The following is a 26,636-nucleotide window of genomic DNA, read 5'->3' as shown; positions in this document are numbered from 1 at the left end:
CTCCCAGCTGCTCTTTGACACGGATGGTATCAGATTCTACTTGAAAACCATCTGGATTATCTTTTTCTCTATTAAGTCTATACATGTATGTACGTACTGCCAACATTTTAAGAACAATCCACTGCAAGAAGAGCAAGATGGCTCTTGTTCTGCAGCGCAGCAGAGCTGAGCTCTCGAATCACAAACTCCATCCCTCTGCACTTGCTGGGGAACTCCCAGTGACCCTGCCAGGGCACTCACAGCATCATACAAACACCGACCTTACTGCAGACTATATGAAACATCTACCGCAGCCTCCAGCATAGCCTGTGACACTGACTGTTCCTTAACAACTACGGAGCTAAGCACTTTCTTGAAAATAGGCAATTTCACAAGTATCACAAGTGGGGCTCCAAGAAAGGACTAAGATACTATTAAGAAAACTGTGACAGTAAGAGGTTTTGAGGAGACAGCAGTTCCAACGTAGCTGTCGGTGGAGAGCTGGAACTGTCCTTGAGGATCTGCTTCAATGACTAAATTTTTCACTGACCAGGATGACACAAAAATCATCAACATGACGAAAGCTGTACATTCCCAAGATCATCTGATCTCTAAGCCAGACTCAGATGGTGACCCAAAATACAGAAGAAAAATCAGGCTGGGAAAGTCCTTTGTTTCTTATGCTTCCCAAGTAATACCTGAGAAATGTGAATTGGTTAACAATTTTTCTTGAGAAAAACAAGCACAACAATTCACGAAAAGCTGTCAAATATTCAACTGTCATATTATCCCCCCACAGGAGTAAGAATTAAAGACCAAGGTAAGCATTTAGGGGGGAACACCCCCCTCCACTTCCCCTTCCTCCTCAAGAAAACAAATAGGAACAGTTATTGACAATTTTCCCACCTACTCTGTCAGGGTTACTGCAAAGGGAAGTTTATTTTTGCAGTTTCGCCAGTAGCTCCACCAATGCAAAGCTCAATTCTTCTTGCATTCACACTGATGCTGTTCTGTAGGAATTCCACTAGGTCTACATTATCAGCCTTCAGACAACACATTAAAACTAACCTTCCACCATAAACACTCATCCTTCTGTATCTAAGTGAACAAAACTGGTATTATGAAACTAGCATCCTGTTTGCTCCTTATTAAACACAGTAAATGGCTCTAAACAAATTATTTTATTTTTTTTGCACTTATAGGCCATTATGTCTTTTTCTCAGCAGCATTATCAGTTTGTTCTTAGAATGAGTTACCTGTTTCTTTTTAGTCATCATAAAGTTTTTCTGGAAATCTGCCACCTACTAAGATGTTTGCTTTCTGCTCTCCCCTACGTCTTCATTAAAAATCACCTTTTATACCTCAAAGATCTGTATAGGCTCTGCAGCTCCTGTGTTGTTGGTGCCTGTGCTCCAGAGAAGAGTGCAAAATCCAGCGTTGGGTGCCTTGGAAAGTGGAGAGCTAGAGGGATGGTACTAAGGCAATCTAAAAATTCTCACAGGCCAAAATGAAAGTCACTCAGCAGCATCTAGTACAGAGTGTTAAAATCAAACGGATGTGCCTCCAGACCCTATCTCCCTAGAGATTCAGGGGCTGACTGGGATAGGTAAAGTTCTGCTATTCTACTCTCTTGGGACTCAGAAACTAAAATCCTCTCCCAAGTTAGAAGAAATGAGGAGGAATCCACTTTTAGAAGCTTTGGATAGATAATTTGCTGCCCTGCTCTTCCATAATGCTACGTACCAACTAAACCAGCCAGAAACCAGGTGATGGAGATTCAGCTCCCTCTTCATAGAGGGGTTTCAAGCCTGTATTTATCATCACACGGGACAGCCTCCTAGGTGGTAGGCTACCTGCTTGTCAAAACTGGATGTTTATGAAGCAAAGAGGGCAAGGTTAATTAACTGTTGCAGTGCAGTGGGTATTTTTAGGTGCGTAGCCCTTACCACTAAACTCATGGGTAAGTAGTTCAAACCTGTCTTAAGACACAAGGGACTGAGGTTTGAATCGCTCAGGCTGAGGAGGGTAGCAAACCTGTATCTCCCATTCCTCAGCAATGGCTCTAACAAGTCAAGTAGAGTCAAAGAGGTGAGCACCCTCCTAGTTTCTCCATGTCTTTTTAAAAGAAAGCAGCTATTTCATTTTTTTCCCATGAGCTAATTCACATTCAAGATCTATGCATACTACTAGATGAAGGTATCTGGAGGGTTTAGGTACCTCCACAAATTTAATGCAGCATAGCAAGGAACTAAACCCACATTTTTCAGAAGAAAGTACTTCTGGGCACATGTAGTACTAAAGAGCAGGTACCTAGGAAACTTTCAAGTGAGAAGGGGAAAACCTCATGAACTTAGATCGAATTGATAGATGAATCAGACATACAAACAAACACCTGTGAGTCAGGAACAGCTAAACTGCATATAGAGTTTTCTAGGTTCTGCCCTAACTCCCTTCATACACATTGATTTATCCATCTCAAAATCTCTTGGTTATTCATTGTTACTAATTGTTCTATAACGCACAAAAATTCATAACATTAAGTAAATTAATATTTTTAACAAGATAATATAGGAACTTTTAAAGCTGTTCTAAATATTCTTAGTCTCCTGAACCACACAGCTTCTCAAACCAGAAAATTAAACTCACAAACTTGAAGTCTGAATTTTTTCCAGGAAACATGACAATTCAGAACCAAAGCCACTGTGAGCAGAATGCCAAGTCAGAGGCTCAAAATTTTACTCCAGTAAACCTCCCCTATAGGGAAATACCTTAAATTAGAAAGCAGCATTCATCCTGCTCCTCTGATCTTTTTATACATCTCTGCAGGAACTTCCAGAAAGAAGAACGATAAAGAAATTGAACAGTTTGGTTCATTTAGTGCTTTAGAAGATATGAAAATGTAGTATCAGCTCTACCGTATGTCTTCTGAAACAAAAATCTAGAAAAAGTGGGCAAGGCTTATTTAGAGCAATACAGACTAGGAAAAGGATTAAACAAATTCAGAATTAGTAAAAACAAAACCAGCAGTAATCACTGCATTGAGGACAGAGAGACAGAGGCATTTGTTAATGAAAAAATAGCATCATGATATGTCAGATGCTGAACTAAACCAATTTTTATTTGAAAGAAAATGTCTTACAAAGCTGAATTTGCATGGGTGTCTTTCAGAACGAACTGTCATGCAAGACCAGGCACTCCCTTTTTTATTGTCTAAGTTGTCTGGGAGCTGCACTGCCTTCCAAAATACAAACATGATGCCACACTGTGGGATTAGTATTTTGCCTTCATTGGTGGTAGCAGATTTTTTTTCTCAGTATGTATTAATCCATTTGTCCTACAAAAACCCCTACAACAATAACTAAGTGCTGAACTTCTAATACAGACCCAGATGCCTCTCAAGCTTCAACTCTACTGGCCATCAATGAGAAGCAACGAAAAGATAAATACACGCACCACAGCATTTTCATACAAGGAAGGAGATAATTAGAGAAGCAGAATTAGTATTACTAGAAGTACCTAAAGAACTAATTTTAGGCTCCAACAGATGACCTGCACTAACAGGACATCTCAGGTAAGTAAATATTTTCTTTGTATTTAGACTTAAGTCTATTGTCCTGCTCTCTCAGTTTTGTTAATACAGGCCTAAGCATCCAAAATACTTGTAGACAAAAATCACTGTCTAATTTTTCCAACTGTTAAATGCAAATCAGACACTGAAAGATTAAATTAATAAACTCTTGGACAGTATATATTAGTAATTACAGTCATTGAGACCTAACCAGTTTCTACCACATGTTGGGAGACTAAAACGACAGAGCCTAAAAGAGGCTTAAATTAATTTTTTTTGTTATCAGTAATAAAACAATAGTTTCTGCTCTCATCATGACAGCACATCCTCCTTCACATTCTGCACCAGCAACAGCTCTGAATTAAGAGTACAGACAGATTTAACCTAATTATAAAGCAATAGTAAACATATTTTTACAAGACATTCATCTTTCAAAGGGAAAAAAATAAAACAATGTAAACCCAAAAATAAAACACATGGGAGAAAAAAGAAAAAAAGAGGCCCTGTGAAGAAGGAGACAGGAAAATATCTAGCACAAATCAGCTGTGTGAATTTGTAACATCTCCTCCACTCCTCAAACGCCACGAAGGAGCACAGCATGCAAAGCAAACCTTCCAGCACTGATCCTCAGCATCAGTGATTCCAGTTAATCATCCAGAGTCAATGTAGAAGAAGATAATGTGCATTTTATCTCTTATCAGGGCAGGCCATCTTCCAAACAAGGCCTGTTAAACTGTCAGATTTATTATAAGCCTAACAAATGCAGTTAAAGAATAAATGAGGATTACACCTTCAAAGCTGCTATTTCAATCTGAAAAGTAGCAAACAAAAAGAAAAGTACCATATAGCAGACAATCAGGTAGCAGTACTATACAACCACCCTTCTAGCACACCAGTACATGCATTTAGTGTAGGTACAACTGACAAATATAGAACTGATGTATTAAAGTAACTGTTTTACTGAGTATCAAACAGTAAAAATACTGTTTACTGACTAAAAACATTAGAAGTCAGTGAAAAGTTTGGCACAAATTTTCCCTAACAGTCCAACTAAAAAATATAAACAGCTCATATTCCTGTAGTTAATTATAAACTCAAACTTGCAACCATTGTAATTCACACTTTTTTCCTGTGAAGTTCTCATGACCAAAAGCTTTCGGTCTTGGTTTCATAATTACTGGTATACTCTGTGCAGTATTAATTCTGGTAGAAGTCACAGGAAAGTTGGAAGTCACATGCAGCTTCTGATTCTTCGCATTTTTTCCTGCTTATGAACTCTTTTTTTCATCAGTTCCATTTCTGAATTGGGACATATACAATATTGATACATACTGCAATCTTCAACCCTTTTGAAGAAGGCAGCAGCTGCTAGCCACTTTCCCAGGCCTCAAAAGGAAACGGCTGTCAGAGGCAGGATAAGATTCCAGATCAGAGACTGGAGCCACTGGAGACCATGGCCAAGCTTCCACTGGTGACCCACAGCAGTTCCAAAGGAAGGGCCGCTGTGACTCCCAGCACTCTTCACTGTAGCACCCGTCAGAATCCCAACCAGCTAATCAGGCCCACCCGCCCCGGCACCGCACGGCGCTTGGAAAAGCTTAGCTTTCTCGTGTCCACACTGTCTTTTGCACAGGTATTTCGACAAATCCAGAGAGACAAAGATAAGGGTTTGGAAATGATTTTTTTTTAAAAAAAAAAAAAGTGAAAGTCAAAGGAAATAAAAGGAGCACACACACACACACACAAAAAGACTGTATTGTTTGGTAAAATTACATTAAAGCAAGAGATCCACCGCTAAAAAGTTTGACAGAAAAGGAAGTTAAAGATATATTAAACCATTCTCCTGCATCCCTGGTATACATAAAGCCACAGGTTCTACAATCAACTTACTATAGCCATTCTTCATCACTGAACATGTGGAATTGGGATATATCCCAAATGAAACAATGTCAGTCTGCCAGAATCAGCAAAACATCCAATAACTTGGTTGGTGATGGTATCCTTATATTAAAAATGCAAATTAATTTATTCAAGGGTATGCTTTTTCCCTGAAACAGCACTACCACTTTCACTGTAGATGAAACTACCTAAAATCTTTGCCACCTTACAACAGTCATGCAGTGAAAACAGAGTTTTTGTGAGGAAGGTGGTGGCAGCAAGCTGAAAAATTATAGTCATCTTCAAAGGACTTGTATTAAAATCTGATGTGTACCTGTACCCTTTTCTATCTGAAAATAACACTCGTCACTTGAAATTTCATTTGAAAGGGAGCCTATTGCAGGTTAACATTAAAATAACATTTATGGTAATATGTACTAAATTCTACTTTAGTCTTGAACTCCACAAACTAGAACTAAGAAAAGGAACATAATTTACTAGCAAATGCCACTGAGCCTGTGTATAGAAGAGAACACTGGCTCCAACACCTACTACTCACATTTTTGCTCAGTCTACAAAAAGCCATAACAGACTATAAACAAATGTTTAAGCCAAAGGCTCCTTCCTCAACAATATCTTTTCCCTTACTCCTGTGTAATGGCTTTAGAGTGGTGTATTAGACAGTAAGAAGATGACATATTCCATTTGCAGCCTGAAAGCCAATAATGCTCATGAATTTTTTACCTGAAAGACACTTCAAGATGCCACTGGGAAGACTGTCTAATAAACACATTAGGCTGCAAATGGGCGGCAGCAGCTCTTTAACACATGCTATAACAATCATTTGATGGCTAACCTTAATGTTCAGTGTTACAGACTGGTATTTAATAGGACTTTCTTTAAAATCCACCTAAGCCTTGGAGGAGAAAGAAGTTTTCCTCAGCTGCTCAAACCCACAGGTTTGAGAAACCACTGTTCTGCCTGAGACTTTGCAAAAAACCCGTCCAGGCTGACCTCAGCACTGTAAGATGGCTCCCACCTTCTGTATTCCCATAGGCTAAGGCTCTTAACTGAGCCACTCGCTCAGCTGCTTACGGATTAGGCTACGTCAGCCACCTCTAATATGCCCAGGAATAGCAAGACTAGGCTTTAATAAGACAACAAAGAAAAAAGATCAGAGGAAGAAAATACCATTTTTCTTTTACAGAACATGTAACAGGTTTGCTCAATTTCTACTTTTAAAGAGGAGAAGACTTGTTTCCACCAAAACACTGTCGAATAGGAGGCAGGTGGTACTACTGTAAAAAATTTTTCAAGACTCTGTATCATAATTTCTGGTCTGGGATTCCACCTCTCTCTAGTTATGAAGAATTGTTTCTGATTCTCAGTACTCAAGGACAAAAGAAATGCAGATAAATACCACTAAAGCTCCCCTTAAAACACCAGATTAAAAACCAAAATACAATGCCAGAACATTATTGGTAGTAAACTAGTCACTCTTGCATCCTTTTGTTTATAGCAGGTAGCTAAGTTTGAAATAAAAAAAAAAAAAGACAAAGAAAAGTAATTCTAAAACTTTTAAACCTTCTAGGTTACATTTGATAAGTATCAAAACATGGCTGCAAAAAATATTAAGCCTGCAAGCATTTTCACTGGAAAACAAGGAGTCCAAATTCCCACAGAAGATGTTTATTTCATCTAGAACTTTTCTTATAATTCACGATTAATAACATTACTTATGAGACTAGTTTAGAAGTCTACTATTACAAATCTATGGTGATTTAAAGTAAAACTTTGTGAACAGTGTAGCTGACAAACGAAGCAAATTAACAACACTGAAAAGGATAATATTACAGGAAACTTTGTATTTAAATAGCTTTCATTTCCAGTTGATGGTACTTCTGGAACAGCGAGTTAAGCATATTTTAACTCCCACTGAATCCTCTCTGCCAATCTCAGTTTCAAAACTATTATTTGTCCACTTAAATTCCCACGCCAACTTTCCCCCCTAAGAAACCACCAAAAAGCAAGGGGAAAACCAGACCAGAGAGAGGGGAAGAGTGAAACAATTGCTCTCACAAGTGTAAGGCACCTGGAAAAACTAAAATCAGGAACATTTTCTAATCTCATATATATAGCTGATAGAAATGTATACATTACTTACAATACCAGTAAGCTTACACATGTCAGTGTGATTTTCAAGATGCTATCTTAGCAGTGAGAAAAATATGACTTATCACAATAGACAAAGGCATTTACGCATCTCTGTGTCACGAACATGCTTACATTAGGATTTAACTCCAGTTAAATGCCTGTCAAATACCAGTCTGTTTACTTTAGATAAAACATATCCCATTAATAAAAAACTCAGGCAACTGGGTTCCATAAGGGTAAAAAGTAAAAAGCAGAGGATGAGACAGAGAGAACAGCACCATGTTTCTGTAGCAAATGTATAAAGTAAGGAATACATACAAGTTCCATGGAACTTACACACAGAGATATCAAACCTGTCATAGTTGAATCTGAGTTCCATCATTTATCAGTCTCAGTTTCAGTGACTTTATGCAGCTAGAGGGGTGCTGGTCCTCGTGGTCATTAGGATTAATTTAGCATCTCTACACACTCAGGTGCAATGTGATGTGCAACCCAAATCTGCACTGGAGCCTCAGCAAGAGATGCTTATGTTGCATACCACCTTTCACAGCTCTAACCTGGTCATCAAAATAATGTTACTGCAGTCCTGGAATAGATACTGTTACTTAAAACACATGATCTTACTGAATTTTTTGCTGCAGTTCAGTTCTACGTGTCTTCTCTGGTACTTAATCAAAACTGAACTCACGTTTCTGATTTTCACGTAGCTGCAGCACTAAGGAGGTTTATTTTTCTCTTCTACCCAACCACCTATTACTAGGAAGCACGTTGAAACTTCAGGCTGCTCTTTCAAATGCCAAGCACTGAATTAAAACTCTGATTTGCAGGAAGTGTACCTAAACATTATGTAAAGCATTTCTACACATCTTGACATTGTTATCATGGCAAATGAATAACCTACTCCACACATACTTAACAAGATATATTTCCTTCTAAAACACTGAGATGCTCACATAAGCACGCATTTAGTTTAACAGTGTATAACAATAAAGTTTCAATTTAAGACTCTAGAATTCAAGCTTTTTTGTTCCAGAAGGCTGCAAGTTAACAGCAGACCAAAGTGAAACGTATCTATATTCAAGTTAAATAAATGTTAGTACTCAGCTCCACAAATGGCCACAGGCATTGTAATGTTAACAGTTGGACATGAGGTGAATTTGATTTCAAGGTGACATCCTCTGTCAGTCAGGAACGTGGCTGGTGACCACACAAGGTTCAGAACCCTGCACCACTTCTTGGAAAAGTCATCCTCTACAGTATGGTGCCTGGCTTATCCACCTTCTGTGCCTCTCAAGTGCATTTAGCACATCTGCCCTGGAAAACTCAGCATCATCCTCAGCCTAAGGTGGCTTGCCTCAGCCGTGGTCCCAGAGGGTGCCTTGATGACAAGGATGTGGTCCTGAACGTTATGGGAGAGATCTGATGGGGTTTGGCCCCTATTCCTATCCTGCATTTGTGTGAGCAGGTAGTTCCCCTCAGCACGTGCTTCCTGCTGATACTGGTACCCATACCAGTATCATCCATTTATAGTGAAGCAGCAGTGTAGGAGTTGGGAAGTAGAAAACATTTAATTATTCTTTTCTTATTAAAGTTTGAAGAACCACCAATTTAGTACATGCTTTTTGAGAGAATACAGCTATATGCATAAAAGATTATACCTGTATCATCTCCCGACATGCAGAATTAGTTTTGTACTTAATACAGATGTATGTTAGATGTATGTAAAACTCTTGGCAAAGCCATCGAGAGTACTAACTACACACACTGTTACTAAGCCCATAAATCAAAGCTAATACAATAAATTACATCAGAGCCACACATAAGCGTCTTGCAAACACTTTCAAAGTACAATTAACTTGATAAAAATTAAGCGCCCACAGTAGCCTGTACACCCTAATCAAATAGATACCTAATACATCTGTGAGTTTAAAAACTGATCTGTGAACCCACTTCAAATTTCATGTTGGTCTTCATTCTATTTGCTTTAGTAAAATGCTGCAACCAACAATAACAAAAGAAGATGCAGATTTAATTATCATTTTACAGCATTTAAAAGGAAAACACAACTCATAAAAATCTTGTTGCTCTAGCTGGTCAGCTGCCAAGGAACAAAACCTTGTGGAAACAAGCTTTGTCCTCACAAGTGTGTGTGTGTATATATATACACATATACGCACATATATAAATCTATGAATACAGACTATGACCAAATAAAACATACATAGGAATGGCTGTATGAGTCAAATGAAAGAGACGTTTAGTCAGTGACTAGTCTGTCATGGAAGCTAAGAGCAGATGCCTTAGGAAAAAGTGCAACGCAGCTGCAGAGTGTTCCTTCCCCCTGATACCTCCTCTCTCTGTCCCTGACAATCAGTGGTTCAAACTTAGCTGTGGCGTTGCTGTCCCTCCTCCTCCCTCTGAGCCTATCTTCAGTTGTACCTAATTCCTTCTTAAATCCATATATACCTTTGGCCTCCACAACACTTACAGGCAACACCCTATAAGCTTTACCGCAGCTCCCTTAACAGCAGGAGTGACATTCTGTAAAAAATTGATGAGTTTTAAGGGGATGTTATGACTCAACTGAAATAAATCAGAATTTTATCACTGACTTCACTGAAGCTTGGATTTTCCTTCTAGCCTACTAGGGGAAGATGTCAAATTGTTATTTCTCTCTTTTGTAGGACATAAATCACTCCATGGGCCTGATGCAACATGTTTGTATCCTGCAGCCCAAGGAAAAAAGGTTACTGTACTATCAAAGCTGAACGTTCATTATCAACCACTTCATCCTCTTTATAAAAATAAGCTGAAATTAATTTGTGTTAATAATGAAACCATTTCTGGTAAAGAACAACCACAAGTCCTAAGAAAGAATTAGCATATATTCCAAGTATGTTTAATTTTGGAATATAATGAAATACAATTACTAAAGAGGGGAAGAAACACCTACTACATTCATAGGAGTTGACCAGAAGCCTGCAATACACTGTCCCAAAATAAAAAATACAGACATTTAAAACCAGTTGGATTGAACACCTGGAAAAACTTGAGGAAAAGTAACAAAGATAATTTTATTACCAGGCAGTTCTAGGGGAAGTTTCTTCAGGAGAATTTTGTGTTAGATGGTTGCTCAATCACAGCCTGTGCTATTGGGAATGGAAAATTTGAGCACTACAGTATCCCGATGAAGTCTGTTTGGGGACAGCGTCCCCAGACAAAATGAAATGGGAACAGCAAAGAGGAGATTTGGGCACAACACACACTGCAAATTAAGCACCTTTCTCATAAATCTTTGGTTTGATTCTTCATTTAGGATCTTCATCAAATTCCTGTGATCTTCCTTACACTCTGTATCCTCACCTCCCAGCCAGCCCTTCCCAATCCCTCGCTGTACAACTCCAGCTACCAGAGAAACTACCAGCAGGGTCAGCCACAGACTCCTGGGTACCGAGAGCAGCCCACTTCTGAAGGACATAGGTTTTCAAATCTTACCCTTTGCCCTCAGAGGCTAAAGCTTTACCTGCTAATGATAATTTTTAGTCCAATTCAGGCATCCTTCTAGGCCTGAACATAAGTGAGTAAAAGCTAAGGAGGAATGTAGGCAGTAAAATGATTCCATCAGGATTTCCTCACAGGTACAGTGATTATCAACTTACAGTCTTCTCATTTACTCAGCTCAGACAGCTTGGCTCACAGACCCCAGTCCTCAGTCCTTAACTCAGCTTTCTTACCACTCTTACGGGTCTATTCTATAGTGGTGCACTAACAAATTTATTCAATTTATTAATTAAGTAGATTCTGAGAATCAAGGTTGTTCTCACACATTTCCTCATTTTTTTGCCTGTCACTAGTCTAAGCAAATAAATAAAATGGTACTGCAAAATCTAACCAGCCAGTTGACTTCGTAATGACATGTTATTAAATATCATGCTGAGAACTCTGGAGTGAAATGAAATATTTCAGAGTACTCCTCTAGCTCAGACTTTCCAAGAAGGGTTTTTTCCTTACAACATGGTATATTTTGCAATGCAGTCATGTCTTCCTTGCACAGAAAATTTACCTTATAGAGATGATTACAAAAAAAACCCCAACAAACCAACACCCCCCCCCCCAAAACAAACAAACCAAACACCTAAAGAAAAAAACTAAAGAAAAAAGAAAGCAACACTTTTTCAACATTACCAGTAATCTTGTTGACTACAGTAGCACACAAAATTTTAAAGAGCAGGCAAACAAAATTACTCTAGTCAAAGATTATCGCTTCAAGTTTTATATATGGTACGTAACATACTTTTGTAAGAAACTGCTTATGGGTCATGGTTTAACACTATCCCAGCTGAAACCAGGACATTATGAAAAGAAAACACCCCAGCCTGAGTTTTGCGAGAACACAGAGCCACCTGAAGAACACAGTCTACACAAAAAGTTGATTTTGTTTGAATTTTCCCCTTAACACATCCTAAAAGGCATTACGCAAATCAAAATAACTGTACCAGCAGCAAAAATCTATTTTTCTACCAAACGTAGGTGCCAGCATTTCAGTAAGCACTACTTGGCCCCCACTATCTTGTTAGATCTTCTGTAATGAAATAAAGGAAGAAAACACAAGAAGCAGAGAGGAAGTTTCATTGTTCTTGTGGCTTCGACATTTGGTGTGGCGAACATGACAGGCTCTCAAGCCTCTACTGAACGGCACCGCCTGCCCCAGGCCTCTCTATCAAAACGTAGGTATATTGCAATTAAAATAATCAAACCAAGACAAAAGAGAACAAGCAAATAAATAGCACTAACTTGTTTATGTTTCTGGCTCTGCCCTCACAGTATGAAATAAAGTCTCTTCAAACACATACTACATTAATTTGAAAAACAATAATATTTTCCTTCCCCCCTCCTATCTCAAAGTAGCATGAGTTTTTCAAAGTCCTACATAAAATAAACTAAGGCATTTCCTGTATGTATTTAGTTAATTATTAAATGGATTCTAAGCATGATAGTCACCACCACTATTTCAATATGAAACTGGGAAAACACACTTTTAGCGAACTGCCAGTGCACTGCAGTAATGACTGGGTATATACATCTTCGCAATCCTGCCCTTAACTTCAGAGACAAAATTCTAGAGAAGCGATGATCAGCACTCCTATGCAAATCCAAACACTTCATTTTATCTTCTTCTTGTTGTTGTTGTCTGGGATTAGTATTATTGCTGTGAGATAAAGAGCAATGCTGGGCTTAATGCTGTGTATGACACGAAAATAAAGCCAACAAGCCTGACATAACTTCCCGAGCAGGGGAGACGGCATACCATCTTCACCTACTGCAAGTAACTATCTATAACCTTTTTCAGGTGTTATTATTATTTAATCTCCAATATTAAATGTTGCCCTCCCAAGGTTAAAAGAAAGGTAAATACTGCCAAGATATTTAATGACATCAGCATGCATAACCATGAGATAAATACAAGGTCTGCAGATTAAATGAATGTCATTATGTTTACAGAATCACATACTTGTAAAGAAAACTGTTAAGATTAGAGAACAGAAAAAGTTATATAACAACTACAAATGTTTCAGTGTGTTTTGTCTGCTTGAGCTCTTGGTCAGAAAGATAAAGCTTTATTACAAAAATGTCTCAGTCTGACTTACTCTGGACTTTTTCATGTGCATAGAAATTACCAAATATTGAATAGTAATTACTGCAATGAAAAAGGCACTCTCAGGCTCCACCTCATCTTGACAGTGGGAAAATATAGATAGGTTTGTGTATTATTCTGGATGCCAGAAAACTTGCTTACAAAAATATTTCCTGTGCACTAAGATATATTTAGCCTCATAAACCCATAAAACGGTCACAGGCAGCCACAAGTACACCTGTAGACATTAAAAAAAAAGGGGGGGGGGAACAGCTACAGAAACTGGAGAATCAAATTTGTATTACTTCTTTGTATTCACTATTTAGAAACATTATCTTTACAGTCTCATGCTCAGAGAAAAACCAGCTCTTCCCCCCAACTCCCCCAAACCAACACTCCCCTTGCCCTCCCCAATCACACACATACCCCCCAGTAACAGCCAGACACCTACAATGCATACATGGGAGCACACATACGTGCAAAGAGAGTCCTAACAATGAAGTCACAGCACTTCAGAAACACACCTTGTTGTCTTCCAGCCTTTGCAGTTGAAGGCAGATCTCACTAGTTTTCCTGCGTCTTCAGATCAAGATGTAGATACATTCCTCATCCATCACACTGGCTTTTTATTAAAAACAGGAGGGGGGGGGGGGAGAAGGAAAAAATAATAATAATAAAAGACACAAATACCAGTAAATTTACAGCCTTAAAAATATCAGCTCTCCATTCTCCCAAACCAGTGTTATGTCTTGATGTAAACCAAAGCACATGCTGAGTGAGGACGTGCGCACACAGCAGCTTATCATCTCTGTCATCTGCTTCTAATGACAGCTGACAAACTGGCCACGCTAATCCTTCCCTAACTGCTGATCAGAGAGATCCCCCTTTGACAATCCAGCATGGTGGAGTACTCGAAAATTCCTCCTGCTTCTGTTCTGTTGCTGCTCTAAAAAGCAGTTTCCTTTTCATTGAGATAATAGCCTTTTCTGCAGTCACGTGGTGCCCAGGCTACATTAGCAGAGCTTGATGATAATAGACAGAGTAACTCCCCTCCCTCCCTTCTGCTGATTTTAAGGGTACGACTCCGGGAGAAACCCAAACCCTGCACACTTGAAATCATTTTGCATCTTCCTCTATCGAAAAGCAAACTGCACTGTCGGCGGAAAAGAGGAATACATGTGCTCCCTCTACTTGCACCAAAACTAATTATGAATACAATTTTAGGCACTGCCTTCGTTGGGGTACACACACTGGTCATAAACATGTCACATGAGACTAAACTAAATATTAAACATTCTTAATACTGAATATCTGGCATGCTAGCATTCTCTTTTTCCCCTAGAGTACTTTAATTTTTTGCCTGTAATTTTAATTCTACTGCAATAAATATTCTTCTCTCAGCAACATCCTATGGTTGAACTCCTCCCAGCACCCAACTCTCGCGCAAATAACAAATGATTTGCACTACAACCTCCAGTCCGAGTGCCTTTTTTTTTTTTTTTTTACCCTGACAAACACCTGAACCATTTTTTAAATACAGTGCTCAGTGGGGAAACCTAGCTAAGCTTCAGCTTCAGTTCCCATCCCTCCTGAGTGCCAAGCCCTGGACAGGTTTGCACCTCACTGTTTAGAAGGTGTTTCTTGCTTGTAAAAGGCAAAGTATACGTGCAAACACACTGCTCTGTCCTGCCTTCACTGAAGTACTTCACAGACTGAAAGCAGAACAAACCTTTCCTCTTCTACGCTGGCACACCGTTTTCCTGTTACTGTGGCACACGGCATAAAGGCATCCAGCTGATTCCCCCTGGACCTGTCCACCTCTGAGAGCACAGGTGGGCATGGACCAGCCTAGACTTTCACCTGATATTCCAGTGCTGGCGTTTGCAAACTGTTTCACCACGCTGTGGATGAAGCATCTCACAGTGATTTTCAAGCCCACAGAACAACTTTTGCAGCATTGTTTCTACTCTTTTCCAGTCTAATCAGGATACAGAATTATCTCCTTTTCTTCTTCTACTTCCATCTTTTCCCACTGCACTGGATCATTCTCCTTAAAGACAACACTGATCATAAACTTACAGTTTCTCCCAAAATTGAAGAGGTTAGTGTTAGAGACAGTGGCTGTACTTACAGAAAAATAAAGTGGAAATTGTGAATAGTGGCTATCCTGTACACTCCATCTTTCCCGACACTGTCCCGTCACCCCTTCTGTTTACTCCTCTCCTTAGGGGCAGCCTTACTCAGGAAAGTGGCCCTTCCCAAGGCTCTGGGAGATCCCTGCTCCAAGGCTAGCAGATCAAAGCTGAGGCACAACCTTACTGTGGCTGAGGAGCTGGAAATGGAATGGGAATGAGGCCCCTCCTGCAGCCACGAATCCTCTTTTCTACTCTTTCCTTTTCCAGGCTTTAGAGAGAATCTGCAAGAAAGATCCTCAGTCCAGGAGGAAATAATCTGGTTCCATAAGAAGGCTATATAATACAGTATATTCAGCAGAAAAACACATAAACATACAGACTAAATGGAGTAATTTTTTTTGCCAGTTCTTTCTAAGTATGTCCTTCCATCTCAAAGCGCCACACTACACAGGGTAAGCAAAATGAACATTATTTGGAGCAACATATAACTTTAAGCCTTATAGACCAAGAACTGCTTTGTGATCTTAACTTTCTTTTATTAAAACAAATTGTCACTTGCATTTGCCATATTAATCCCTTAGCTGAAGGAAGGTGCATAATGCATAATGTTTAAATTGGAAAATGATACAAATGTGGGAAAAACTATGAAGATTACAAAAAATCTCTGGTATTCAAAAAAATGTATTAATAGACAAGCACCAGAAGGAAAACGAACTTTCACAAGAACACATACACAAAATACTTCACTTATGAAGTACAAATCTAAGGAAAACATAAAAAACAAGAGCATACCAGTCAGATACCATAGTGAGAACTGTACTGTTGATATTTACAGGAATCATAAGATAGGAAATTCAAAGACATCACAATATGGTGAGCACAAACACAATAATCACAGTGTTACGGAAAGAATTACGCATAAATAAAAAGGAGGTAACAGAAACGGGTTGTTGTAGCAATAAAATGTGAAGACTGAAAGGAGTAAAAGTATACAGATGTTGTTAAAAAGATTGCTTAGTGAAGAACAGAGTACATATAAAGTGAATGGAGAAGAGGGAATATACCACTGCAGTACACAGACTGATTCTAGACAGAAAGGAAAGAAGAAATGAGTGAAAAAATATTTCTGTTAGAAAACACCAGTCTGAACATAAATAAGAACATGCCACAGCAAGAGAGGAAAGGCTCTTCAGTTTTATCAGGCAGTGAATACATGCTTCCAGTGGAAACTACAGAATTGTTGCTTCCTTTTAAAAAAGAATTTCACAGAAATCATACACATAATTTGGGGATGAGCAGGTGACCTTTAAAACCAATACTGGCACTACAGATTTTTTCATATTAGGATAAGACATCTTGCACAGCAAAAGAGGGTTATCTAAATTTTCTCGAAGACATATATTTCATTAATACTTCATTTTGTTTGCCTAGCCACAGGTGGCCTTGCAGTAGACACAAGGAAACACTTCACTAAAATGTTTACAGTTTATGTTTTAATGTGATCAAATAATCAAAACTGATAAACAGAATACTGCTTTCAGCGTACATGTATTACAGTTCTCTTGAGTTTGCGTTTTCTTTTTCTTCCTTTATTTTCTCTTAAGAAAGAGCGAATTTGGCAAAGATGAGGACAGACTACAACGCAGTCTGGTGGTGTTTGCCCTTCTTCATAACATACCTACACCTGAGGCAAGGACTGGTAAAGCAATCCCAAAACATCTTTTCAGTCTTTTTAATCCCAAAACATGAGTTTTTAGTCCTTTCTCTCACCCTCTATACCATATCCAGGAGGATCCAATTCCACCTTCATAATATCCCTGCAATCCTCTCAGTTGGGAGTACCCAAAGGGGTACCATAATTGCCAGCTGTAGTGACGGCCCTAGTTTACACTGCAGAATAGTGGGACACTTCAACAAGTGTTTGAAAGATTACAAAGCTGACTTGCTGGGCTTAATTCAAGGCAAGAGGCCACTGACTCTTAGGAAAGCTGACTAGGCAGCATTAAGTACCGCTTGCGAGGAGGACTGGAAGGGCAAAGCCTTGCACTGGCACCAAGACAGACAAACAGAAATTACTAAGACTTACTGCCAAGAAACACAACAAGGATATTACTGCTCAGGTCAGGAACAAAGACAGTACAATGATTTTTTTCATGTGTTACATTTCAGTAAAGCAGAAAGAAGCATACAGTTTTCCAGTATTAGGTGAATTTTTAAAATCTGAACGCTAACAAAACATTAGTGTTTTCACATCAAAACTAGAAACCTGTTGATGTGTATGTCAACGGTATCAACATTTCACCAGTTCAGGAACTCCTAATTCACCACTACTTGAAAACTAAGTAAATTTTTCTTTTTCCTTGTACCAGATGAGGAAAAATAAATACATAACTACAGGTTTTCTGCCTTTTGCATCTTGTCTTGACGGACACAAGAATCATATCAAACGTACTGCCAGTGAAAGTTGGAGCGCTTGGCATTTCTCACAGTCAGTTTCCATATCAGCAGTATACATCAGTACACATAACAACAGCGCTAAGCACCTTGCAACTTCTGACCCTGTGAAGGCAATGAAAAGACATTCCCTGCTCTCTCAACCTCTCAGGTATTACCGTTGACTTCTCTTTGTAGTATGAAAATGTCCGTGCTTCTTGAACACAGTTTATCATGGCTCTCGTAACTTCGTAAGTATGTACCCAGCGACCCACTCAGACTACTCTGTGTGCAAGTTTCTGCATTATCTAACTGGAGAATCCAATACTGCAGTATGTGCTATATATAGCAAGTAAGTTCTGTATGGGCATGTCCGCTAGTAACTGTGCTCTTTTTTTGTTTTGTTTTGTTTTAAATCTCTACTGCTTTACTCCATTGCCTTTAATTAAGAAGGCAAGAGAGAAGAAAGAGGGGTTCTTTTGGTGCATTCTGGAAACGGTCAGCTCTTTCTCCTCTTACGGACTAAAAAAAGGGTCAGGTCAGATTCCCCAGAGTCGCCACCTCAGGGTGCTGGCTGGTGCTCTCTATAGGTTACACACAATAAGAAGCTCTGTTGGAGATGGTCCTCAGCCCACAGACAGACAAGTTCAAGAGAGAGGGTTGCTTCCAACTGCACTGATGGCACATGAGAGGAACTCAGCACAGGAAGCTGAGCAAGCAAAGAAAACCAGAACCAGAATGGAGATACTACAGCACAGAAATAAATATTGTATTAACAGGATACATTACATAAATGTAATAATATCTAGTGCTACCATCCATTTTTTACAGAATGTAGCTAAATTATGAAGAGTCCAGGGTTTTTTCTTTAAAAAGAAATGACTTTTAGCTCTACAGATTGTGCCTTTTAGTGAATGTATTTTCTAAAAAATCAGCTCAAACTCTTTTATTTCACCTCATCCCAGAACAGAAGTACTTACATGGGAAAAGACTTCTGATAATAAAAGGTTCCCAAAATTTGCAGACCAACAGCTGGCAAGATTCAATGGCTGAGATTTAAATCAGACAAAAGTCAGACTAGAAAATGTTTATTATTAGTAGTGGAATAAAATCATACTAATTCATCCAAGGATAAGGCAGGTTTTCTTTCATGTAGTCTCAGCTAGAAACAAATATATTTCCTAAATGACATCATATGACTCAACCAGGGTAGAGGATTAAGGAAGAAATCATTTGGTGAAATTTCATGGTCTCTGATAACCAGGCAAGGCAGCACAGTGTAACACTCCATCTGGCCATAACAGCAACGCTGTGTGAACTCAGCAAGATTTGATACATTGCATGTGGTTTTCCTTGAAACAGAAAGTTGCTGTTGTGTTTAATGCAAGTGGGACCTCTACCTTTAGTTCAGAATACAGCAAATTACCATACCTGGTGACGAATACGCAGGTCTTTGCACCTAGACCTCTTCTTATGTCTCATCTATGTTCAGTAGCAGTCTTCTAACTGCTAGCGGCTTGCAGACATTGAGGCACATTTGAAAAGCCAACTCCTGTGAGCAGCAAGGAGGAAACAGGCAGAGACTATATCTTGCAGACACTGAACTTCTGGGCTTTCACATTCCTCCAAGAAATCTCACTGAAGAAGGGAGATGCTACCAATCACAACTAGCTTCCCATGGGAGAAACTGGAACGTAAGGACAGTTGCTTTTCACAAATTTGAGAATAAATTAAGCAGCTAATTTAATGCTTCATCATCTGCTCTAGCCAAATCATACAAGGACTTCAAATAGCACAAAGTCAGCGTGAATGCTGAACTTCAGTAAGCAGCAGTAAATACAGAGGACTGACTAAACCACTAGGAATTAAGTGCGCAGTAAAGCAGGGTCATGCCTCAAATTTCCGTATTATTAAACATCCTCAATATCAGTGGATGATACAAGGTACAGAAGAGAAACTAAAGAAAGTTAGCTTCTCTATTAAGAGTTTTAAAGTGTTCTGGTGATAATTTCTACCAGTATCAGACAGAATCATCAAAAAACCCATTTCACTGAGCCCAAGCACAAATGCTCCTGAAAACTACAAGGGCTGTCAGAGATAACACTATTTGATGAGAAAACCAAGAGCCAGAGACTGCAGCCTACCAAGTAAAATAAAAGTGAAAGGAAAAGTACCAACAGATGGAATTAATTTGATTTACAATAAAATAATTAAATACTCTGGTATGAAATAATTATCAACTTTAGGACAACTGGTCTGTGCTCCTTTTTATAATGAGGTTGATGCAACAAAAGTGAGATTTAACTGAAGTAGTGTGAAAATTCAAGAACTTCAAATTTTACTTGGTAAGAGTAAAAGATTAAAAAAACTACCTTGTGCTAATACAAAAGCAATCACTGAATGTAGGGTATTGAGAAATATTTAAAACAATGACAGTTATGTGTTCAACAGAAACCAGACTTGTTCACTTCTCGTCCAACAAAAGTGCAGGTTTGCTACTAGTGCCAGTAATAACAAATGGCAGCTCTAAAACATGGAAGACAATACTCATTTCACCTAAATAAAGAAACAGCATAATGTAGGTATGCAGGTAATTATTTGCAGGAGAAACAAGACATAACACTCTAACAGAAACCTAATTCTGAGCAGAAATGCTACACAATCTCAAATAACCCCAATGTGGTTAGTGTTGAATATTTAAGTCTATGATAAGAGAGGAAACATGTCTGAACTTGGGTCTACTGCTAACTCTTGAAAGAAAAGTTCAACACACTGAATTCCAAAACAGAAATCTATATCTCAACTTCAGTTTGTTCTGGGTTTTCCCTAAAATGAACTGCAAAGTAGGTGCGTATGTAAGACTGAAGAGAAAGGCTCAGAAACTGCATACAGCTCAATCATTTTAACCTGAAATATTTAGAACATACAGCAAAACCTGTCCCATCCTGAGAACTCCTACACACACATACTAAGGTTATATTGTACACCAGTATGAAGTCAGTCAGATGTAAACTTTGAAAATCGATGGCAGACACGTTGCAACTGCTACCAACTGCAAATAGCAGGGCAGACAGTGTAAAATTAGTGGTTCGTACCATGTTTACACATTTTAAATTTTCCACAAAAGCAATCTAAAAAGCATTACCTTACTCTTAACAAAAATATCAACAATATGGATGGCACAGTCCGTTTTCTTAGAGACTGCACTTAAGCATGTTGTACTGAAGCACAAGATGATACAAGGTCAGTTAATGGGGAGAAAAGTCAAGTTTGGGAGAATACATGGCTATTTCACTGCTTTGCTTTTGGCAAAGATACTCTGGTTTTTTATCTTTCAAACACGTGGTTGTCATGACTCTCTCATCTTGAAACTGCAGTACCTCACAGTTCACAGGACTATTTCTTAAAACCCTTAGCAAATCATCCTTAATATGAGATTTACGAGTTATTTAGATTTTTACAGATTGCCTGTCCCCAGGTTCTAAGGAACCCACATTTTCTAAGCTTCAAGTTAATAACATAATAATAAATAACATTGCATAAGCCCTTTACCCTGAGTGAAGAGGGTATCCTTCTCAGAAGAGATCACCTAAGTCCTTTCTTATTAACTGTCCTTTCTCCTGTGCGATTTCTTCCCCAAAACTACAGAGACAACAGGCAGGGCATGCAACACATGAAGACAAAAGGCCTCGCAGAGAACATTTTGCTGGCAGTTTTAACAGCAGTACAGCAAAAGACAGGGATGATCTGTGAAATAATCTGGACGTAAAGTCATATATGACTGACAAAAGACAGAAATTCAACCACAAGTCAACAGACAACCAAAGCAACTGTGAGAGAACTGATGTGCTCTGTGCTTCCAAACTATACGTTTGCCTAAGAAGCAGGATGCCCCACAGGGCAGCCTTCAACACCCAGTGCACAGCCACTGCACTGTCCAAGGGCAATCCAGCCAGCCTTACTTGCTGAGCAATGTCTAAAGACCGTGTTCTACATCATACGTTTGTATCAACTGATTTAAAATTGACGTTGCGGTGCTAATTTTGACCACGTAGAGTCCTGGACATTGGAAGGTTGATTTTCTCTTTATAGTGTGTGATGAGAGTTGTGCGTTCAGGATGCCGTTTTTTGGAACATCTACACAAACACTCTGATAGCCACTCTGATTTTGGAAATTGCTTCTAACTTAGCTCAGCAGAGCCAAGGCTCAGGGAGTCATTTGTTCTCCCAGACAACAGCCTAACATGGGTGGATGCAATATAATTTAAGTGAACTGGGGCCATTAATTAATATTAAAGGAAAATGTGCTCTCAAACTGGTGTGATTCTCTTGATAAGCATTTTTGACACTGCATGTGCTTGCTAATGTTACTGTTCCAAGAAAGTTAAGGTATTAGGAGACAGCTGACAGATTTATTTTTTTCCTTGAAAGGCCTCTGAAAAAAACCAAACTTTTTCATTTTTTTAATCTTACATGGGAGTGGATACAACATACAGTGATAACCATCCAGAAACGTACGCCCTTCCAGATCAGTAGGCTAAGATCTCTAAAGTAAAAGAAGATTTAAAAAACATGGAAATAAGTCAATAAAGAATGGTAAATCTATGTCCCTATTAGCAAAGACAGATGCAATTTATTACATTATACACTGTCTGAAGACTTTGGATTTAACACAATTCTGAATATGCTAGCTGTACATACTATATATAGGCATATACTAGTTGGCAGTGAGGAAGGGTATACGTGAGAACAGTTTTTGAGAGGAGCAACAGCAGAGAGCCCCCAGTGGAAATAATGAGTGATGTGCTGGGAATTAAGTACCAGGGTCAATTAAAATGCCTTGATTTTAGAAAACCAGGCATCATGGGATTACAGCTCCTGGCTGCAATGGTGTTCTCTACTAAAGCAGAGTTTTAAAAAAAACTTCAGTGGTAGCAATATTATTTTATGAGTTTATGTATTTCATAATACAAGGGGAATACACAGCAAAGGGAGTACTGAGACGGGTACACCCCTGACACTAACATTTTTATTTGCAGTGGAGAATACTGAGAAGGATAAGGAGAAAGAAAAGACAGTGATAAAGTACTTGTTTAGGTTTTAGGTACTTCGGAAGCTTCCATGGCACAGGATCCCTGCAATCTTTAATACATTACACTCCCTTAGTATCTATGCTACATGTAAATTTATACAGATGAATTACCTTTATTAATATATAGCCTGCAGTACCTCAGCCACACTCACAGTCAGAGCAGTGGGCAGATAAGAAAAATCAGACTAGCAAAGTCCTCAGAGTCTACAGCTGTGAAGAGGGCTAGATGAAAGTATCAAATAAATACAAAGAACAAGCAAAATGATGCCTAAAGCATAATGGAAAAGAACCAAGGGGGAAGGCAACATGAAGGGAAATATTTCCAAGCAGATGGCTCCTTTTAACCAAACAATTTACCACGGCCTAAAAGTACAGTCTTCTAAACCAGCTACATTAAGACATGTAGAAGTAATTTTTCTTCAAACAATTTTCTCAAAAATCTTACTTGGGCATAGGACTGCTTCCCTCCTCCATCACAATTTTCTCGTAACATCTCCCCAGTCTTCCCAACTGGATGTGACTTCAGCTGTAAAACTGCACTTCCTCCAATAGTGCAGTACAGAATTAAAGTTATCCAGGAGTCTGGCATCCCCAGGGGAGTTTTAAAATCTGAGCAAGAACCCCTCTATTGTCAGTACTAGAAAGTCTGGGCCTATCCCCAATAGTTAAAAACTATTTTGGATTTAGCTGGATACAGTTCTGACCTAATGTTTGGACTTGGATTAAAGGCCAAGCACTTTAACTTTATAATAATGTCATGCACCGCAGTGTTCGATAATTTAAGTGTGCTCTGCTGAAGACCATTCCTTAAACTCTTTTAGAGGCCAAAACTGATATAGAGAAACCCAATTATTAAAGTAGCAGATCTCAGCAGAAACTGGTATACCAATTCTTCAGAACCCGTGCTAGCTGCCTACTGATTTCCAAGTACAGTTGAAGATGTTCACATTGAAGTGTAAAGCCCTAACTGGCTTGCAACATGCCTGTTCTTGCTTTTTGTATGTTTCATATCTTTAGCTACCTATATATATGTATAGATAGCTTATCTTGAATAACACATACCTAAATTAATAAAATAAACAATATAAATAGTAAGCAGAGAACGTGACTTTTTTCCTCCTTCTATACTTAGATGTATAGAATCAAACCCTAGGGAACACACTAAAAGAAAAATCAGTTTCTTTCAAAGCATACTTCTGGCATGTCAAATAGTAGGAAATGGATAATGGCTATGAGTATTAGCAATTACCTGGAAGTTAAAGTGACCTGCTACTCTGTAGTAACCCTACTACAATTGCGATGCCATGAAATTCTAATACCTTTATTTCAAAAGCCAGTCTTCCCCCAACTCTGACTATTCTTTCTAATCTTCTCATATTAACTCTTTATTTTTAAAAAGTTTATTATTTTGAAAACTGCATTTGCACTTGTCAGGGGAAGATGGGTATTAACACTTGAAACCAATTCACTGGAGGTACCAAAGTTTCAATATTATCACATACTCATACACATGAAGACTGCATGAGGTTTCATGCAACGAATACTTCTTCTCTAAGTAGAGCTCTGAAGGTATGACTTCTGTTCTCAGAGGAATAAGGAACAGACAGGATTTCTACAGCCCTACAGTCTGCATGCTGTGCATGTCATGTAGCAATAAATAATTCATATTTTGACCTTATGGGATACCTTTTACTCATGGATTTCAAAGAGCTTTTGCAAAGGTGGAGATATGTTTTATTATCTACAGTTTATAGATCTCAGGATGAACAGAGACATAGAATGACCTATTCAAGGTCAGTCAGTAAACCAGGTGTATTTAAGAGTGTAATACCAGGCATGCTGCCTTTTTAACTCAGGTTGCAAGTTACAGTGACACTATGGAAACAGTCAAATACCGCCTTGAACACCAGCGATACCCATGAGAAAGCACAATGAATGTTAGCTCTTTTACAAATACAGAAGTCTAAACATATTCATGCAGGAAAAGGAAAAAAAATTGCTAACTCTACTAGGACAGTACAGAAATGCTCCAGAACAATTTTGTGCAAACACCCTGGAAAGGGCACTAGCTCCACGGGCAGAGCTGTCAGGATCTGCTGAACAGGGATCAAAAAAGCTGTCTTCTTCCACACTCAGAATTTCTTGGAGACTATCAGCAGACTGAACCTGAAGAAAGCAGTAGTATACTACGATATGAATTACACAGAGAGGTACTTCAGCAGATTATTTTTTTATATTGATTTTAAGACACCTTGTGAATAGTCCAACCAGAAAATAATTAATTTTAGAAAGATTGATTCTACTTACGGCAACTTTACCAGAAGAACATATACTACTAGGACTTAAGTTATGTAAAACAGAATGAGCCACAGGAAAAATTCTAGGAAATCTAAGATACTCTCTTATATTTTCATGAGCTAGAGTGGTGTTTTCCCTTGTGTTAATACCACACTTTAACTTCTGAAAAGTACTTCAAATAAAAAACAAATGTGCAAAAAGCTTTGGATAGAAAACCGTTTAATTGCAACCCCAAACTGATACATTAATATAAGAATATTTATGAGAACGTACCATGGTGGGAAGATAGTTTATTTGTTAGTTAACACCACAGCAATAATGCTTTCAATTAAATACTTAATCTTGCGAACTCTCTGAACTGTCTTACCTAACGTTAAGTCCAAATGTCTTTGACTGTAAAGATTATGTGCAAATGCTTTCTTGGAGTAAGATCAGAACGTTCTTTACTTTTTAGGATGGAATCCTTGTGTTGTCTTAGACTGCTGAGGACTTAGAAGCATATAACATGCATAAATTATCTGTTCAGCTGCCCTCTGAAGTACAGCAGTAGTAGGACCCAAGGTCCTTATGTGTCAGCCAAGAAAGAAAACAAAGAAATAAGCCTTGGGTTGTTTCTTTGTTTTGCTTGTGTTTGTTTCTTTTTCTTTTTCCCCAAAGAACGAATGTACTATAATCTGCCACAGAGGGAGCTTACTCTGTTCAAATAACATGATGTTTAAACAAACCAAAGATTTATATTTTACAGGGGGGAGGAAATTATCACCACTGGCTTATAGCAATTGGTAGTAAAACATTATTTCATAAAAGGTCAGCACTTCAAAGCTAGATTTAACTAACACCATCATTGGAATGTTTCCTTAACAGAAAACAAGCTTTTAAAAAGAAAAAAACAAACACAACCTACACACGCACCTTATTCTGCATGTACTAACCAAAGTATCAGTGTGAAAAACCCCAACCCCCTGATTTTTGTCTATGTGATCAGAATGAAATGGAGTTAAAAGACATACAGCATGCACTAAGTAGTAACAGATTTCCCAGAATTTTCCTGGGATTAATTAAAAGGGAATAATTTTAAATCCTTCTCTTCTTCCCAAGCCTCTCCAAGCTGAATTTACTCCATTTAGGTAACACGCAAAGTAGGCAGGGAGGCATGTGCTATTTTCCCATTAAGTCACCCACAGCAAAGCAATCTAGTTAAATAAGAGAATTTTTTAAATTTTCAAAATATCAAATCATTCCGAAGACCAAACGAAATATATTACTCTGCACAAATGGAGTCCTTCAGATAGTAAAACAAAATGTGCATACGTCATAAGAAAATTCCTGTGCAGGACTTACAAGAAGCTGTCAAAAAGTCTTGATATTTATGCCCAACTGCAAAAATAGTTCAATGTAATGAAGAGAAAAGTAATGCTTCTTGGTGGAGTTCAGTTTCTGATTCCCCTATGTTGATGTGTGAAC

General features: G+C 38.5%; 1 protein-coding gene across 9 annotated transcripts in view; it reads right to left on the bottom strand.

The window, feature by feature from the left end:
• NCOA2 (nuclear receptor coactivator 2) overlaps positions 1-26,636 on the bottom strand; it is a 189,974-nt gene that overhangs the window by 78,461 nt on the left and 84,877 nt on the right. The window contains exon 4 of one of the 9 annotated variants that reach the window (XM_056333445.1): positions 13,739-13,836. The exons of 7 other annotated variants lie outside the window; for them this stretch is intronic. The gene's annotated coding sequence lies outside the window, so the exon portion shown is untranslated. Of the gene's footprint in view, positions 1-9,488; positions 9,508-13,738; positions 13,837-26,636 lie in introns of those variants that run through there. One more of the 9 variants, XM_056333453.1, reaches the window with a different exon arrangement.

Source organism: Falco biarmicus, chromosome 3 (genome assembly GCF_023638135.1).
Source record: "Falco biarmicus isolate bFalBia1 chromosome 3, bFalBia1.pri, whole genome shotgun sequence".
In the NCBI taxonomy this organism is placed as follows: domain Eukaryota; kingdom Metazoa; phylum Chordata; class Aves; order Falconiformes; family Falconidae; genus Falco; species Falco biarmicus.
This window is presented reverse-complemented; position numbering and strand designations above follow the sequence as displayed.